Here is a 19,419-nt window from a genome sequence, read left to right on the forward strand (position 1 = left end):
CTGTATTCAGGGCCCTGACGGCCTTGGCCCAAGGCCAAGGGAAAGCTCTCAGCACAGAGTGGCCTTTCCAGATGAGCCCTGACCACTTTCACTTGCCCCATCTCTCTAGGACACCATCAACCTTCCCACCTCTCTCAATGTGCAAAAAACTGCACGTTATCTCCGGCAGCTATTGCTACATGGATAGACCAGATAATATCCATCAGTGACCTACAAATGAGGGCATGATGCTTTAACTGATACTTCTATTCTAATGCTAAAGTTTATATAAGTAACTAAAATAGGAGATTCTCAGGTTAGAAAGAATCTTTGACAAGAAGTCTGGAAACCCGGGTTCTAGTCTAACTAGCTGTGTGAATTCAAAAATGACTCTACTTCAGTGGATCTCAGTAGTTTCTCTATTTTTTGATATTTTATCAAAGAATCACGGTGGAAAAAGAGCTCATTTTTTTCCCTAAGAAGGCTATTCAAAGACATTTAAGAGCATGCTGTTCTATATTTATATGTCTGTGTCCATTTTTAATGACATTTAAGACTGCAATGTATCGTTAGAAATACATTTTATTGCAACAGCTTGAAAACATAAAACAATGAAAAGAATGATTTTATCAGATGAAAATGGTAACAATTCTGTTAGGTGTAAAATTAGTGTAAAATTATCACTGAACGCATAGTAATAACTTCTTTAAAAAATTACAGGAGAGTCAATGAGAATAAAAGTAATGCCATTACTAAAGCATAAACAAAAATAATTATAAGAGTCAGAAAACCCCCATGAACCGCTGGACTACTTTCATACCATAAACATTTTGCCAGCTAAAAACTACTGGTTTACCCAGTTCTTTTATGGTCTATGAATTCTGATTCCTACAACTATGTAGGATTTTCCCCAAGATTGCAATGGCCTAACATCAGTAAATCAATTCATATAATGCACAAATTTGTAAGTCCAATAATAAAAAATTAATAATTGACAAGCAAGGAAAGGAGACTAGAATGATCCATATGGTAAGAGATTAATTACATACATCAGTAAGAACTCAATGTTTAGCTTAATACAGTTATAGATGGTAACATGCAGAAATATACATATACACAAGTTAGTATATACAGACATGTATTTGCCATATCAATGATATCTCAGTGGCAATGAGCATACATAGCACCCAGTTCTTGGTTTCTAATACCTTCTCCAATAAAAGGAATCAGGGTTCCAAGGAGAATGACTGATTCTAGAACTGGTGAAGAAATATACAACACAAGCCTAGAACATCTTATAGTTCCAGAAAGTAAGGAAATGCTTAAAAACAAAAACAAAAAAATCCACCTTGATGGGGTATGTCAAAGGGGCACAGGAGCCAAGTGACAGAGCTCCCAATGGCCAAAATTAGGACAATTTGAGCAAAGATAAATAAAGTAGTATTAGATTGTAGCCCAACATAAAAATAAATACCCAAGAGTCCATATCAATATAAATAAATTAATGAATGAACAAATGATGGAGAACAGACAATCTCCCATGCACAAGAATTTCAAATAATTTATGTAGATACTCCACATTAAAAGAGGGGGGCCCCACTCTTTAATTATGGACTGAGCATAGAGACTTCCTCCCAAAGGGTACAATATGGAATGGGGAAAAAGGATTAACTTTGCAGTAGAGAAACCTTCAAACACTACTACTTTCAGCCAGGTAATCAAGGTCAACTTCAATAGTCATAAATCATGTTGATAATATGCACCCTTGATATGATATGATGAAAATGGTACTTTACTTCTGTGATCTTCCTTCCAAAATGCATAACCCCAATCTAGTCATAAGAAAAACATCAGACAAGTTTCAGTAGAGAGGTATCGTACAATATACCCAACCAGTATTCCTCAAAACTATCAAAGACATCAGAAACCAAAAAAAGGCTGTGAAACTGTCACAGCCAAGAGGAGCCTAAGGAGATAAGACAACTCAACATAATCTGGTATCTTTGATGGTATCCTGGAAGAGAAAAAGGTCATTAGATAAAAACTAAGGAAATCTTAATAAAGTATGGACTTTAGTAATAACATATCAATACTGATTCATTAATTCTAACAAATACACCATACTAATATAAGCTAATAATAGGGGAAACTGTGTACAGGGGTATATGGGAATCCTGTACTATTTTCCACAATTTTTCTGTAAATCTAAAACTGCTCTGAAAATAAAGTACATTAAAAATTAGCAATTATTTCAATAGATGTCAAAAACAATGATGAAATCTACCACCCATTTATTTTCAATACTATGAATAGAAGGGTCTTTGTTAATGTTATAAAGACCAAACCAAAATACATTCTCACAGAAATAACTCCATTAAAAATATGATGCAAGGGAGGCGGGGCAAGATGGCAGACTGGTGAGCTGTATGTTTTAGTTACTCCTCCAGGAAAGTAGGTAAAAAGCCAGGAACTGCGTGGACTGGACACCACAGAGCAATCTGTCTTTGGGCATACTTCATACAACACTCATGAAAACGTGGAACTGCTGAGATCAGCGAAATCTGTAAGTTTTTGCGGCCAGGGGACCCGCGCCCCTCCCTGCCAGGCTCAGTCCCGGGGGAGGAGGGGCTGTCAGCTCCAGGAAGGAGAAGGGAGAATTGCAGTGGCTGCTCTTACCGGAAACTCATTCTACTGATTCAAACTCCAACCATAGATAGACTGAGGCCAGACACCAGAGACTCTGAGAGCAGCCAGCCCAGCAGAGAGGAGACAGGCATAGAAAAAAAACAACACGAAAAACTCCAAAATAAAAGCAGAGGATTTTTGGAGTTCTGGTGAACACAGAAAGGGGAAGGGCGGAGATCAGGCCTTGAGGCGCATTTGCAAATCCCGAAGCAAGGCTGATCTCTCTGCCCTGGGCACCTTTCCTTAATGGCCCTGGTTGCTTTGTCTATTAGCATTTCAATAACCCATTAGATCTCTGAGGAGGGCCGTTTTTTTTTTTTTTTTTTTTTTTTTAAATCCTTTTTGCTTTTTCTAAAACAATTACTCTAAGAAGCTCAATATAGAAAGCTTCAAAGAATTGAAATTTGGGCACGTCAAGTCAAGAGCAGAACTAAGAGAGCTCTGAGACAAAAGGCAATAATCCAGTGGCTGAGAAAATTCACTAAACAACACAACTTCCCAAGAAAAGGGGGGTGTCCGCTCACAGCCACCATCCTGGTGGACAGGAAACACTCCTGCCCATCGCCAGCCCCATAGCCCAGAGCTGCCCCAGACAACCCAGTGTGACGGAAGTGCTTCAAATAACAGGCACACACCACAAAACTGGGCGTGGACATTAGCCTACCCTGCAACCTCAGCTGAATGTCCCAGAGCTGGGAAGGGGGAGCAGTGTGAATTAACAGAGCCCCATTCAGCCATCATTTGAGCAGACTGGGAGCCTCCCAACACAGCCCAGCAGCCCAGAACTGCCCTGGGGGGACGGCACTCACCTGCGACATAGCACAGTCATCCCTCAACAGAGGACCCGGGGTGCACAGCCTGGAAGAGGGGCCCACTTGCAAGTCTCAGGAGCCATACGCCAATACCAAAGACTTGTGGGTCAGTGGCAGAGACAAACTGTGGCAGGACTGAACTGAAGGATTAGACTATTGCAGTAGCTTTAAAACTCTAGGATCATCAGGGAGATTTGATTGTTAGGGCCACCCCCCCTCCCCGACTGCCCAGAAACACGCCCCACATACAGGGCAGGCAACACCAACTACACACGCAAGCTTGGGACACCAATTGGGCCCCACAAGACTCACTCCCCCACTCACCAAAAAGGCTAAGCAGGGGAGATCTGGCTTGTGGAGAACGGGTGGCTCGTGGACGCCACCTGCTGGTTAGTTAGAGAAAGTGTACTCCACGAAGCTGTAGATCTGATAAATTAGAGATAAGGACTTCAACTGGTCTACAAACCCTAAAAGAACCCTATCAAGGTCAGCAAATGCCACGAGGCCAAAAACAACAGAAAATTATAAAGCATATGAAAAAACCAGACGATATGGATAACCCAAGCCCAAGCACCCAAATCAAAAGACCAGAAGAGACACACCTAGAGCAGCTACTCAAAGAACTAAAGATGAACAATGAGACCCTAGTACGGGATATGAAGGAAATCAAGAAGACCCTAGAAGAGCATAAAGAAGACATTGCAAGACTAAATAAAAAAATGGATGATCTTATGGAAATTAAAGAAACTGTTGACCAAATTAAAAAGATTCTGGACACTCATAGTACAAGACTAGAGGAAGTTGAACAACGAATCAGTGACCTGGAAGATGACAGAATGGAAAATGAAAACATAAAAGAAAGAATGGGGAAAAAAATTGAAAAACTCGAAATGGACCTCAGGGATATGATAGATAATATGAAACGTCCGAATATAAGACTCATTGGTATCCCAGAAGGGGAAGAAAAGGGTAAAGGTCTAGGAAGAGTATTCAAAGAAATTGTTGGGGAAAACTTCCCAAATCTTCTAAACAACATAAATACACAAATCATAAATGCTCAGCGAACTCCAAATAGAATAAATCCAAAAAAACCCACTCCGAGACATATACTGATCACACTGTCAAACATAGAAGAGAAGGAGCAAGTTCTGAAAGCAGCAAGAGAAAAGCAATTCACCACATACAAAGGAAACAGCATAAGACTAAGTAGTGACTACTCAGCAGCCACCATGGAGGCGAGAAGGCAGTGGCACGATATATTTAAAATTCTGAGTGAGAGGAATTTCCAGCCAAGAATACTTTATCCAGCAAAGCTCTCCTTCAAATTTGAGGGAGAGCTTAAATTTTTCACAGACAAAGAAATGCTGAGAGAATTTGCTAACAAGAGACCTGCCCTACTGGAGATACTAAAGGGAGCCCTACAGACAGAGAAACAAAGACAGGACAGAGAGACTTGGAGAAAGGTTCAGTACTAAAGAGATTCGGTATGGGTACAATAAAGGATATTAATAGAGAGAGGGAAAAATATGGCAAACATAATCCAAAGGATAAGATGGCCGATTCAAGAAATGCCTTCACGGTTTTAACATTGAATGTAAATGGATTAAACTCCCCAATTAAAAGATATAGATTCGCAGAATGGATCAAAAAAAATGAACCATCAATATGTTGCATACAAGAGACTCATCTTAGACACAGGGACACAAAGAAACTGAAAGTGAAAGGATGGAAAAAAATATTTCATGCAAGCTACAGCCAAAAGAAAGCAGGTGTAGCAATATTAATCTCAGATAAAATAGACTTCAAATGCAGGGATGTTTTGAGAGACAAAGAAGGCCACTACATACTAATAAAAGGGGCAATTCAGCAAGAAGAAATAACAATCGTAAATGTCTATGCACCCAATCAAGGTGCCACAAAATACATGAGAGAAACATTGGCAAAACTAAAGGAAGCAATTGATGTTTCCACAATAATTGTGGGAGACTTCAACACATCACTCTCTCCTATAGATAGATCAACCAGACAGAAGACCAATAAGGAAATTGAAAACCTAAACAATCTGATAAATGAATTAGATTTAACAGACATCTACAGGACATTACATCCCAAATCAACAGGATACACATACTTTTCTAGTGCTCACGGAACTTTCTCCAGAATAGATCATATGCTGGGACATAAAACAAGCCTCAATAAATTTAAAAAGATTGAAATTATTCAAAGCACATTCTCTGACCACAATGGAATACAATTAGAAGTCAATAACCATCAGAGACTTAGAAAATTCACAAATACCTGGAGGTTAAACAACACACTCCTAAACAATCAGTGGGTTAAAGAAGAAATAGCAAGAGAAATTGCTAAATATATAGAGACGAATGAAAATGAGAACACAACATACCAAAACCTATGGGATGCAGCAAAAGCAGTGCTAAGGGGGAAATTTATAGCACTAAACGCATATATTAAAAAGGAAGAAAGAGCCAAAATCAAAGAACTAATGGATCAACTGAAGAAGCTAGAAAATGAACAGCAAACCAATCCTAAACCAAGTACAAGAAAAGAAATAACAAGGATTAAAGCAGAAATAAATGACATAGAGAACAAAAAAACAATAGAAAGGATAAATATCACCAAAAGTTGGTTCTTTGAGAAGATCAACAAGATTGACAAGCCCCTAGCTAGACTGACAAAATCAAAAAGAGAGAAGACCCATATAAACAAAATAATGAATGAAAAAGGTGACATAACTGCAGATCCTGAAGAAATTAAAAAAATTATAAGAGGATATTATGAACAACTGTATGGCAACAAACTGGATAATGTAGAAGAAATGGACAATTTCCTGGAAACATATGAACAACCTAGACTGACCAGAGAAGAAATAGAAGACCTCAACCAACCCATCACAAGCAAAGAGATCCAATCAGTCATCAAAAATCTTCCCACAAATAAATGCCCAGGGCCAGATGGCTTCACAGGGGAATTCTACCAAACTTTCCAGAAAGAACTGACACCAATCTTACTCAAACTCTTTCAAAACATTGAAAAAAATGGAACACTACCTAACTCATTTTATGAAGCTAACATCAATCTAATACCAAAACCAGGCAAAGATGCTACAAAAAAGGAAAACTACCGGCCAATCTCCCTAATGAATATAGATGCAAAAATCCTCAACAAAATACTTGCAAATCAAATCCAAAGACACATTAAAAAAATCATACACCATGACCAAGTGGGGTTCATTCCAGGCATGCAAGGATGGTTCAACATAAGAAAAACAATCAATGTATTACAACACATTAAAAACTCGAAAGGGAAAAATCAATTGATCATCTCAATAGATGCTGAAAAAGCATTTGACAAAATCCAACATCCCTTTTTGATAAAAACACTTCAAAAGGTAGGAATTGAAGGAAACTTCCTCAACATGATAAAGAGCATATATGAAAAACCCACAGCCAGCATAGTACTCAATGGTGAGAGACTGAAAGCCTTCCCTCTAAGATCAGGAACAAGACAAGGATGCCCGCTGTCACCACTGTTATTCAACATTGTGCTGGAAGTGCTAGCCAGGGCAATCCGGCAAGACAAAGAAATAAAAGGCATCCAAATTGGAAAAGAAGAAGTAAAACTGTCATTGTTTGCAGATGATATGATCTTATATCTAGAAAACCCTGAGAAATCAACGATACACCTACTAGAGCTAATAAACAAATTTAGCAAAGTAGCGGGATACAAGATTAATGCACATAAGTCAGTAATGTTTCTATATGCTAGAAATGAACAAACTGAAGAGACACTCAAGAAAAAGATACCATTTTCAATAGCAACTAAAAAAATCAAGTACCTAGGAATCAACTTAACCAAAGATGTAAAAGACCTATACAAAGAAAACTACATAACTCTACTAAAAGAAATAGAAGGGGACCTTAAAAGATGGAAAAATATTCCATGTTCATGGATAGGAAGGCTAAATGTCATTAAGATGTCAATTCTACCCAAACTCATCTACAGATTCAATGCAATCCCAATCAAAATTCCAACAACCTACTTTGCAGACTTGGAAAAGCTAGTTATCAAATTTATTTGGAAAGGGAAGATGCCTCGAATTGCTAAAGACACTTTAAAAAAGAAAAACGAAGTGGGAGGACTTACACTCCCTGACTTTGAAGCTTATTATAAAGCCACAGTTGCCAAAACAGCATGGTACTGGCACAAAGATAGACATATAGATCAATGGAATCGAATTGAGAATTCAGAGATAGACCCTCAGATCTATGGCCGACTGATCTTTGATAAGGCCCCCAAAGTCACCGAACTGAGCCATAATGGTCTTTTCAACAAATGGGGCTGGGAGAGTTGGATATCCATATCCAAAAGAATGAAAGAGGACCCCTACCTCACCCCCTACACAAAAATTAACTCAAAATGGACCAAAGATCTCAATATAAAAGAAAGTACCATTAAACTCCTAGAAGATAATGTAGGAAAACATCTTCAAGACCTTGTATTAGGAGGCCACTTCCTAGACTTTACACCCAAAGCACAAGCAACAAAAGAGAAAATAGATAAATGGGAACTCCTCAAGCTTAGAAGTTTCTGCACCTCAAAGGAATTTCTCAAAAAGGTAAAGAGGCAGCCAACTCAATGGGAAAAAATTTTTGGAAACCATGTATCTGACAAAAGACTGATATCTTGCATATACAAAGAAATCCTACAACTCAATGACAATAGTACAGACAGCCCAATTATAAAATGGGCAAAAGATATGAAAAGACAGTTCTCTGAAGAGGAAATACAAATGGCCAAGAAACACATGAAAAAATGTTCAGCTTCACTAGCTATTAGAGAGATGCAAATTAAGACCACAATGAGATACCATCTAACACCGGTTAGAATGGCTGCCATTAAACAAACAGGAAACTACAAATGCTGGAGGGGAGGTGGAGAAATTGGAACTCTTATTCATTGTTGGTGGGACTGTATAATGGTTCAGCCACTCTGGAAGTCAGTCTGGCAGTTCCTTAGAAAACTAGAGATAGAGCTACCATTCGATCCAGCGATTGCACTTCTCGGGATATACCCGGAAGATCGGAAAGCAGTGACACGAACAGATATCTGCACGCCAATGTTCATAGCAGCATTATTCACAATTGCCAAGAGATGGAAACAACCCAAATGTCCATCAACAGATGAGTGGATAAATAAAATGTGGTATATACACACGATGGAATACTACGCGGCAGTAAGAAGGAACGATCTCGTGAAACATATGACAACATGGATGAACCTTGAAGACATAATGCTGAGCGAAATAAGCCAGGCACAAAAAGAGAAATATTATATGCTACCACTAATGTGAACTTTGAAAAATGTAAAACAAATGGTTTATAATGTAGAATGTAGGGGAACTAGCAGTAGAGAGCAATTAAGGAAGGGGGAACAATAATCCAAGAAGAACAGATAAGCTATTTAACGTTCTGGGGATGCCCAGAAATGACTATGGTCTGTTAATTTCTGATGGATGTAGTAGGAACAAGTTCACTGAAATGTTGCTATAGTATGTAACTTTCTTGGGGTAAAGTAGGAACATGTTGGAAGTTAAGCAGTTATCTTAGGTTAGTTGTCTTGTTCTTACTCCCTTGCTATGGTCTCTTTGAAATGTTCTTTTATTGTATGTTTGTTTTCTTTTTAACTTTTTTTTCATACAGTTGATTTGAAAAAAGAAGGGAAAGTTAAAAAAAAGAAAAAAAGAAAAAAGACAAACAAGGAAAAAAAAAAAAAAAAAAAACGATGTAGTGCCCCCTTGAGGAGCCTGTGGAGAATGCAGGGGTATTCGCCTACCCCACCTCCATGGTTGCTAACATGACCACAGACATAGGGGACTGGTGGTTTGATGGGTTGAGCCCTCTACCATAAGTTTTACCCTTGGGAAGACGGTTGCTGCAAAGGAGAGGCTAGGCCTCCCTGTATTTGTGCCTAAGAGTCTCCTCCTGAATGCCTCTTTGTTGCTCAGATGTGGCCCTCTCTCTCTGGCTAAGCCAACTTGAAAGGTGAAATCACTGCCCTCCCCCTACGTGGGATCAGACACCCAGGGAAGTGAATCTCCCTGACAACGTGGAATATGACTCCCGGGGAGGAATGTAGACCCGGCATCGTGGGATGGAGAACATCTTCTTGACCAAAAGGGGGATGTGAAAGGAAATGAAATAAGCTTCAGTGGCAGAGAGATTCCAAAACGAGCCGAGAGATCACTCTGGTGGGCACTCTTACGCACACTTTAGACAACCTGTTTTAGGTTCTAAAGAATTGGGGTAGCTGGTGGTGGATACCTGAAACTATTAAACTACAACCCAGAACCCATGAATCTCGAAGACAGTTGTATAAAAATGTAGCTTATGAGGGGTGACAGTGGGATTGGGAATGCCATAAGGACCAAACTCCACTTTGTCTAGTTTATGGGTCGATGTGTAGAAAAGTAGGGGAAGCAAACAAACAGACAAAGGTACCTAGTGTTCTTTTTTACTTCAATTGCTCTTTTTCACTCTAATTATTATTCTTGTTATTTTTGTGTGTGTGCTAATGAAGGTGTCAGGGATTGATTTAGGTGATGAATGTACAACTATATAATGGTACTGTAAACAATCGAAAGTACAATTTGTTTTGTATGACTGCGTGGTATGTGAATATATCTCAATAAAATGATGATTAAAAAATAAAAAATAAAAAAATAAAAAAAAAAAAAAAAAAAAAAAGAAATGAGAAAAATCAGCATATTGTGGGCTATGGAAACAGGGAAGAATTATGAGCAAGAGGTCAGAAAACAAAGTACAACAGTTAAACATAATAATATTTTGCAAGTGATTGCCTCTTTTTTAATGTATTGGTATACCAAGGTCCTTTAAAAAGTAATATAATCACTCATATGTTATTCTATTTTAGAAATCTCAGTATAGCTGCCAAATGTACAAACATTTTCTTGATGCTTTCAATATTTCTTATGTCAAATAAATCATTTTGTACCATTTACCACAAAGACAAACTTGAAAAAAAAAAAAAAAAAAAAAATATGATGCAAGAAGACCTGCTATCCTCATTGTACTTAACATTACCGAATTGGTCAAAAATATCTGAACAAAAGGAACAGCAAAACTAAGCAGCATAACTACTGGAACAGGAAAAAATTACCATGATTTTCAGATATTATTTTTATATACTTAGAAACTCCTAAAATCAACCAAAAAATTTAATCTATCTCTTATATACCAGCAATGGAAGAGGCAATAAAAACATAAAATACCTAGAAGGAACCTCATGAAGTTTCCTGAAAAACTATATAGAAAATTATAAAAATGTACTATGTTCAAATGATAAAGAATATGATAAAACACCAACCCTTGCCAAGCTGATTAAGGTAATTTGAATCAAAATCCCAATAGAATTTACATTTTTTACCAAACTTGTTCTAAAGCTGAACTATAAGGGGGGAAAATGGGAAAGAATACCTAAGAATGTTTTAAAAAAGAAAACAAGAAATAATGTGATGGGGCTAATCTAACAGATATTTAATCACATTGTTAAGCTACAGTAATTAAAATGGAACATGAAGAAATTAATGGAACAGAAATATATACTTTTATACCATAAAAAACACAACGTGGTAAATGTGGCATGATATATCAATGGAAAAAAAATCTATTCAATAAATGGTACCTTTATAATTTGTTTGCTACATGAAAAACAAAAATCAAGTTAAATTCTCAACTCAGACAATATACCAAAATAAATTACTACAAGTAAAGGAGTCAAATGAAAATTTTTTTAAAAAGATATATATTTATCCTAATCACTCAACAGGGAAGGATTTTAAAGCTTAAAAACAATAGAAGAAATCACAAATGAAAAGACCAATGTATTTGATTATACAAAAATTAAAATTCCTTTACAATGTTAAAATGAAAACAGGAAGACAAAAATATTTATAGCAAATATGTCATAAAATACTGATATAATCAATAAAGAATCCTTTTAATACATAACAAAACACTGGGATCTCTATGATAAGTAGGCAAGGGACATGATCACAAGGAGAAAGAAATTGCTAACAAACATAGATAAAATTTTAGACTCTAGTAATAAGAAGTACAAATTAAATCAAGGTACCATGTTTTTCCTTTCAAATTAGGAAAGTTTTTAAGATGATAGTCAAATGCCTTAGAGGGACCAGTGGAAAGAGCATTCTCACACAGTAGCAGTGGGAGACTGAGCTACTACAACCTCTCTGGAAAAAAATATTTGGCAGAGGATTAAATATATTAATCTCTGTTGACCCAGTAATTCTTCTTTTAGGAAACTATCCTGAAGAATTAACATAAAATGTCAGCAAAATGAGGAAGATAACAACCTCCATTCTAGCAAAATCTTTTGCACACTGTCCTTTAAAGAACGGAGATTATTATCTTCCTCATTTTGAAAAAAGTTAAAGTGAGATGTAGAACAAAGGTGCCTAATTACCTACACTAAGAACCGTATTCAGATGTCATAAACAAAATATTTCCCAGTTGTTAGATTGTAGCTTAGTTCACTCTTCCAATCCCACAATGGAGTGGGAGTGGACACAGCAAGGTGAAATGGAGTGTGCACAGGCTCTGCAAAGCTGCCCAACAGAAGTTGCTGTAATGACAGAAATGTTCTATATCTGCACTGAGACGGTAACCACTAGCCACGTGTGGCTATTTAGCACTTGAAATGTATCTAGTGTGACTAAAGAATTTTTAATTTATTTTTATTTTAATTAATTTAAATTACCACAGGTGGTAGTAGCTATGATACTGGACAATAAACACAGCTTATTCTGTGTTCTTAACCCTGACCATACATTAAATTTACCTGAAATTGCAGATGCCCAGGCCCTACCCAAGATCACTGAATCTCTGGGGGTGACACTCAGGCATCAGTATTTTTTACAGCTCCATAAGTGATCCTAATGTGCAGCCAAGATTGAGAACCACCATCTAGAATCAGACAGATCTGGATTTGAATCCTGGCTTTTCCGCTCACTGAGTATTTTTCATTCGGCAAGTTAATCAATCTCTCTTAAGCTTCAGTTTCCTCAACCGTAGTAAGGAAAATAATTAAGTGACCTATAAGGTTGATATGTGAAAACTAAATGAGATAATGTATTTAAAGCTCTGGCAAAGGAGCTATATCTGGCTATAAAGGTTAGCCACTGTTATTATTATTCCAGGATAATTCTGTTGCTATTTACAAGTTAGAGGGAAGTCAGGATTTGAAAAGACAAAGCATCCTCTTAATGGTGTACTCAGAGACGTTTAATAAATATTCAACAATGATGAGGATAACATCTCAAAGCTGGCTAGGCTTTAGGCAACCATTTGGACAATGAAGGCTATTACGGACAAATTTTTCCAAGGGAAATTATCTCATTGGAATCATTATTAAAAGGCTTTATAAAATGCTGAAACACTGGCATAAACCTAGGAACTTGTAAAGAGCAACACTTGGAATTGTATGAACAGAAAGGAGAATTTAGGCTTTGCATCACTCACCCCTCCCAGGAGATGGTGCACAGGAAAGAACAGCCACCGACTTAGAACATAGGAGAGGGTCTGGACTAAGAGACAGGGACAGAATGAGAATATTTTCTTTCTTCTCAATGCTAAAGAAAGTCTCAGTGATTAGTTTACTCTCATACTGAAAAGATTTATTAGAAACATCTACATGAACTCATAATCTTAAACGATACTTAGTGCCTAACAACAGCAGTGGCATGTTTGCTCACCATCAACCCCCATGAACACTCTCATCGCCCAGAAGATAACTTCTAATTCCTCAGAAGGTAGCTGTTTTCATTTCTCAGGGCAGAGAAAACTCAGGACAAGGATGCTTTCAAGAATGTCAGAAGTAATGCTAAAAGGACAAAGTAGCTCCCAAAGACCAAGTTGTAACAATCAAACATCAAGGATTATTACATTACCATTAACACAAATAGATTAAATAAGTAGAGTCTGTATAAGGCCCAAAGACTACCAACATTCCTTTCATGAACCTTGTAACATGTTTTCTGGTCTCCATTCCAGAGCACTACTAAATTCTCTATAATACAGGAAGCCATATTGGGATTAGATTCTTTGCTCCTTTACTTCTCCAATACTATTTCACTAATAGGTTTGGTTGGTTTTTTAACAACTAGATAAAAACTAGTTTTCAAAAAGTACTTCAGGAAACACATGAACTGACAACTTATTAGTCAAGCAACAAAAGAGTGTCTCTCCGAAATTTCTTCTTATATCCAGAAACATCCCATTTGAAATAGGCTGGGTTTTTTGTTTTGTTTTGTTTAGCTTTTTCAGCAGAAATATCACTTCCTTCCCCCAAACCCCCCAATACTGGGTTATGGAGGGATTCATGTGACTGAGGAGAACCTGGTACAGACAGGAAAAAATGGGATAGATGATAAAGGAGTGAGGGAAGGGGGCAATTTTCAGGACTAAAAATAGGATGGGATGTCTTGAAGGGAGGGACAAACAGCGATGAACTGGCTAAAGTAGAATATATTTGAAGATACTAATATCTCCTATTGAACCTGCATCATGCCCTCCTGTTTCAGTTTCCTAACTGCTAAAACAAATACCATACAATGGGTTGGCCTAACAACAGAAATTTATTGGCTCAGAGTTTCAGAAGCTCGAGGGCTTTCTTCCTCCCGGGTCAGTACATTCTACCTGGCCAGCAATCTAAGGGGGTCCTTGGCCAATACACATCCCAGGGCAATACACATGACGATGAATTCTCCTTTCTCCTGCAGGTTCCATTGACTTCTGGCTTCGGGCTGTTCCCTATGGCTTCTTTCTCCATCTGACTTTCACTCTGCTTCTGAAGCATCTCCAGAATCCAGATTAAAGCCTCATCCAAATCAGTTGGGCCCAACTTAACTGAAGTAATCATCAAAAGGTCCTATTTAAAATGAGTCCACACCCACCAGAATGTAGACCAAGACCAAGAACATGTCCAAACTGGGGTACACAGTTGAATCCATCATAGTCTGCCCTCTGGATCCTGAAAAGACATATGCTCTTCCCAAATGCAAATGTTCCATCAAAACATCCCAAAAGCCTTAATTCATCAGTAACAAGGCTAAGTATAAAGACTCATCAAAATCAGTTATGGGGGTGGTTCATCTAAGGGCAAGAATCCTCTGAATCTGATGGACCTGTGAAACCTAGAGAAAAAGTTATCTGCTTCCAATATAAAATGGAGGGACAGACATAGGATAAACATTACCATTCCAGAGGGGAGAAATCAGAATAAAAACAGGGGTCACAGATCCTAACCAAGTCTGAAACCCAACAGGACAAACTCCATTAGTCTTCTATTTTTTTAAGCACCTTGAGAGATATATTCACATACCGTACAATCCATCCAAAGTATATCATCAAAGGTTCAAAGTATAATCACATGGTTGTGCATTCATCACCGTAATCAATTTTAGAACATTTTCATTACTAAAAAAATAAAAATCCCCTACCCCTTTATCCCCTCTATTGGCGTGGTACATTTCTTATTGTTGCTGAAAGAATGTTAAAATATTATTAACTATAGTCTATAGTTTGCATTGGGTACTTTTTTCCCATACACCACTCTATTATTAATTCCCTGTAACAGTGACATACATTTGTTCTAGTCCATGAAAGAACATTTTAATATTTGTACTATTAACCAGTCATTGTCCTCAACAGGGTTCACTGTGTTACACAGTCCCATGTTTTATCCTCTAGCTTTCCTTCTAGTGACATTCATGACCCTAAATTTCCCCTTTCAATCACATTTGCAAACATAATTCACTGCTGTTAATTATACTCACCATAATGTGCTACTATAACCTCTACCCATTTCCAAACATTTAAATTCAACCTAGTTCAAAATTCTGTACACATTAAGCATCCACTCCACATTCTCTACTTTCATTCTATCTCCTGGTAATCTATAATCTAGATTTTAACTCTATGAGTATACTTATTATAATCAGTTCATATTAATGAGATCACAAAATATTTGTCCTTTTGTGTCTGACTTATTTCACTTGATATAATGTCCTCAAGATTCATTCATCTTGTCACATACTTCAGAACTTATTCTTCTTACTGCTGAATAATATTCCATCTTATGTATATAACCAAATTTTGTGTATCCAATCATCAGTTGATGGACACTTGGGTTGTTTCCATCTTTTGGCAATTGTAAATAATGCTGCTATGAACACTGCTGTACAAATGTCTGTAAGTGTCCCTATTTTCAGTTCTTTTGAATATATACCTGGTAGCAGGATTGCTGGGTCATATGGCAGTTCTATTCTTAACTTCCTGAGGAACCAACAAATTGTCTTCCACAATGGCTGTGCCATTTTACATTCCCACCAACAGTGAACAAGTGTACCTATTTCTCCACATCCTCTCCAACACTTGTATTTTCTACTGTTTTAATAGTGGCCATTCTAGTAGGTGTGAGATGATATCTCATTGTCGTTTCAATTTGTATTTCCCTGATAGTTAGTGATGCTGAACAACTTTTCCTGTGCTTTTTTTAGCCATTTGTACATTCTCTTTGGAAAAATGCCTATTCAAGTCTTGGTCCAATTTTTTAATTGAGTTGTTTGTCTTTTTATTATCGAGTTGTAGGATTTCTTTTTATATTCCGGATATTAAATCCTTATCAGATATGTGGTTTCCAAATATTTTCTCCCATTGAGTAGTCTGCCTTTTCAACTTTTGATTCACAAAAGCAATACATTTTGAGGAGGTCCCATTTATCTATTTTTTCTTTTGTTGTTTGTGCTTTGGGTGTCAAATGTAAGAAAGCTCCCCCATCACAAGATCTTGAAGATGCTTCACTACATTTTCTTCTAGGAGTTTTATGGTCCTGTCTCTTATATTTAGGTCTTTGATCCATTTGGAGTTAATTTTTGTATAAGGTGTGAGATAGAGATCTTCTTTCATTCTTTTGGTTACGGATATCCAGTTCTACCAGCACCATTTGTTGAAAAGACTATTCTGTCCCAGTTGAGTGGACCTGGTAGCCTTGTTGAAAATCAATTGACTGTAAATGTGCAGGTTCATTTCTGACTCGCAATTTAGTTCCATTGATCAACACGTCTATCTTTTTAATAGTACCATGCTGTTTTGACCACTTTAGCTTTTTAATATGTTTTAAAGTCAAAAAAGTGTGAGTCCTCCAACTTCATTCTTCTTTTTCAGGATGTTTTTGACTATTTGGGACTCCTTACCCTTCCAAATAAATTTGATGATTGACTTTGCCATTTCTTCAAAGTAGGTTATTGGAATTTTGATTGGGATTGCTTGAATCTACAAATCAATTCCGGTAGAACTGACATCTTAACTATATTTAATCTTCCAATCAATGAAGACAGAATGTCCTTCCATTTATTTAGGTCTTCTTTAATTTCTTTTAGCAATGTTTTGTAGTTCTGAGTACAGGTCCTTTACATACATACTTGGTTAAATTTATTCCTAGATACTTGATTCTTTTAGTTGCTATTATAAATGGAATTTCCTCTTGATTTCCTCCTGAAATTGCTCATTACTGTGTACAGAAATACTATTGATTTTTACGTGTTGATCTTGTATCCTGCCACTTCACTGAACTCATTTATTAGCTCTAAAGCTTTGTTGTCAATTTCTCAGGACTTTCATGTCATCTGCAAATAGTGAAAGTTTACTTCTTCCTTTCCAATGTGGATGCCTTTTATTTCTTTTTCTTGCCTAATTTCTCTGGCTAGAACTTCCAGTACTATGTTGAATAACAGTGGTGACAATGAGCATCCTGGTCTTCTTCCAGATCTTAGGGGGAAAGCTTCCAGTCTTTCACCATTGAGTATGATGTTAGTTGTGGGTTTTTCATATATGCCTTTTATCATGTTGAGGAAGCTTCCTTCTATTCCTATCATTTGAAGTATTTTCATTAAGAAAGGATGCTGGATTTTGTAAAACGCTACCTATGCATCAATCAATATCATCATGTTGGTTTTCCTCTTTGATGTGATAATGTGATGTGTTACATTAATTGATCTTCTTGTGTTGAACAACTGTTGTATATATGGAATAACACCCACTTGATGATGGTGTATAATTCCTTTAATGCACTTTGGATTTGATTTGCAAGTATTTTATTGAAGATTTTTGCATCTACTCATTAGAGAGATTGGTCTGTAGTTTTCTTTTCTTGTAGTATCTTTATCTGGTTTTGATATTAGAATGATGTTAGCTTCATAGAATGCGTTAAGTAGTGTTCTCTACTCTTCAATTTTTTGGAAGAATCTGAGCATGATTGGTATTAATTCTATCTGGAATGATTGGTAGAATTCACCTGGGAAGCTATCTGGTCCTGAGCTTTCCTCTGTTGGAAGGTTTTTGGTGGGTGACTAATTCAATCTTTTTACTTGTGATTGACTTGTTGAGGTCTTCTGTTTCTTCTACAGACAATGTAGGTTTTTCATGTCTTTCTAATAAGTTGCCCAGTTCATCTAACTTGTCTAATTTGTGGGCATACAGATTCACAGTATCTTCTTATGATCTTTATTTCTGTGGGGTCTGTAGTACTGTTTCTCCCCTCTCTTTTCTGATTTTATTTATTTGCATCTTCTTTTTTTTCTTTGTCAGTCTAGTAAGGGCTTGTCAATTTTGTTGATATTCTCAAAAGACCAACTTTCAGTTTTATTGATTCTATTTTTTTATTCTCAATTTCATTTATTTCTGCTCTAATCTTTGTTATTTCTTTCCTTCTGCTTGCTTTTGGGATTAGTTTGCTGTTCTTCTTCTAGTTCCTCCAGGTATGCAGTTATGTCTGATTTTAGCTCTTTCTTCCTTTTTAAGGTAGCCATTTAGGGCTATAAATTTCTCTCAGAACTGCCTTTGCTGCATTCTCTAAGTTTTGATATGTTGTGTTCTTGTTTTCATTCATCTCTAGATATTTACTACTTTCTCTTGCAATTTCTTCAACTCACTGATTGTTTAAGAGTGTGTTGTTTAACCTCCATATATCTGTGAATTTTCCCATTCTCCACCTGTTATTGATTTCCAGCTTCATTCCTTTATGATTAGAGAAAATGCTTTGGTAAAATTTTACACTTTTAACATTTACTGAAGCTTTTTTTGTGACCCAACATGTGGTCTATATTGGAGAATGATCCATGAGCACTCGAGAAGAATATATATCCTGCTGTTTTAGGGTGCAATGTTCTGTAAATGCCTGTTCATTTACCATTTTATTCAAGTTCCCTATTTCCTTATTGATCCTCTGTCTAGATGTTCTATCTACTGAAAAAAGTGGTGTATTGAAGTCTCCCAACTATTACTGTAGAGATGTCTATTTCTCCCTTCAGTTTTACCAGTGTTTGCCTCATGTATTTTGGGACACCCTTGTTAGGTGTATAAATATTTGTGATGGCTATTTCTTCTTGGTGATTGCCCCTTTTATTAATATATAATGTCTTTCCCTGTCTCTTACAACAGTTTTGCATTTAAAGTCTATTTTGTCTGATATTGGTATAGCTACTCAAGCTCTTTTTTGGTTACTGTTTGCATGGAATGTCTTTTTCTAACCTTTCACATTCAATCTATTTGTATCCTTCGGCATAAGGTGAGTCTATTGTAGATAGCATACAGAGACATCATATTTTTTATTCATTCTGCCAATCTGTGTCTTTTCACTGGAGAGTTTAATCCATTAAAATTCAATGTTGTTGGGGCAAGATGGCGGCATAGAGAGGAGTGGAAGCTAAGTAGTCCCCCTGGAACAACTACAAAAAACCAGAAACGACTAGTAAATAATCCAGAATAACTGTGGGGGGACAAACGAGACCATCCACTCATCATACACCAACCTGAATTGGGAGGAA

General features: G+C 36.9%; 1 protein-coding gene across 4 annotated transcripts in view; it reads right to left on the reverse strand.

The window, feature by feature from the left end:
- The window catches only part of LOC119534302 (gamma-secretase activating protein), a 120,564-nt gene that overhangs the window by 48,127 nt on the left and 53,018 nt on the right, over positions 1-19,419 (reverse strand). The gene's annotated exons all lie outside the window — the stretch shown is intronic.

This window comes from Choloepus didactylus, chromosome 5, assembly GCF_015220235.1.
Source record: "Choloepus didactylus isolate mChoDid1 chromosome 5, mChoDid1.pri, whole genome shotgun sequence".
In the NCBI taxonomy this organism is placed as follows: domain Eukaryota; kingdom Metazoa; phylum Chordata; class Mammalia; order Pilosa; family Megalonychidae; genus Choloepus; species Choloepus didactylus.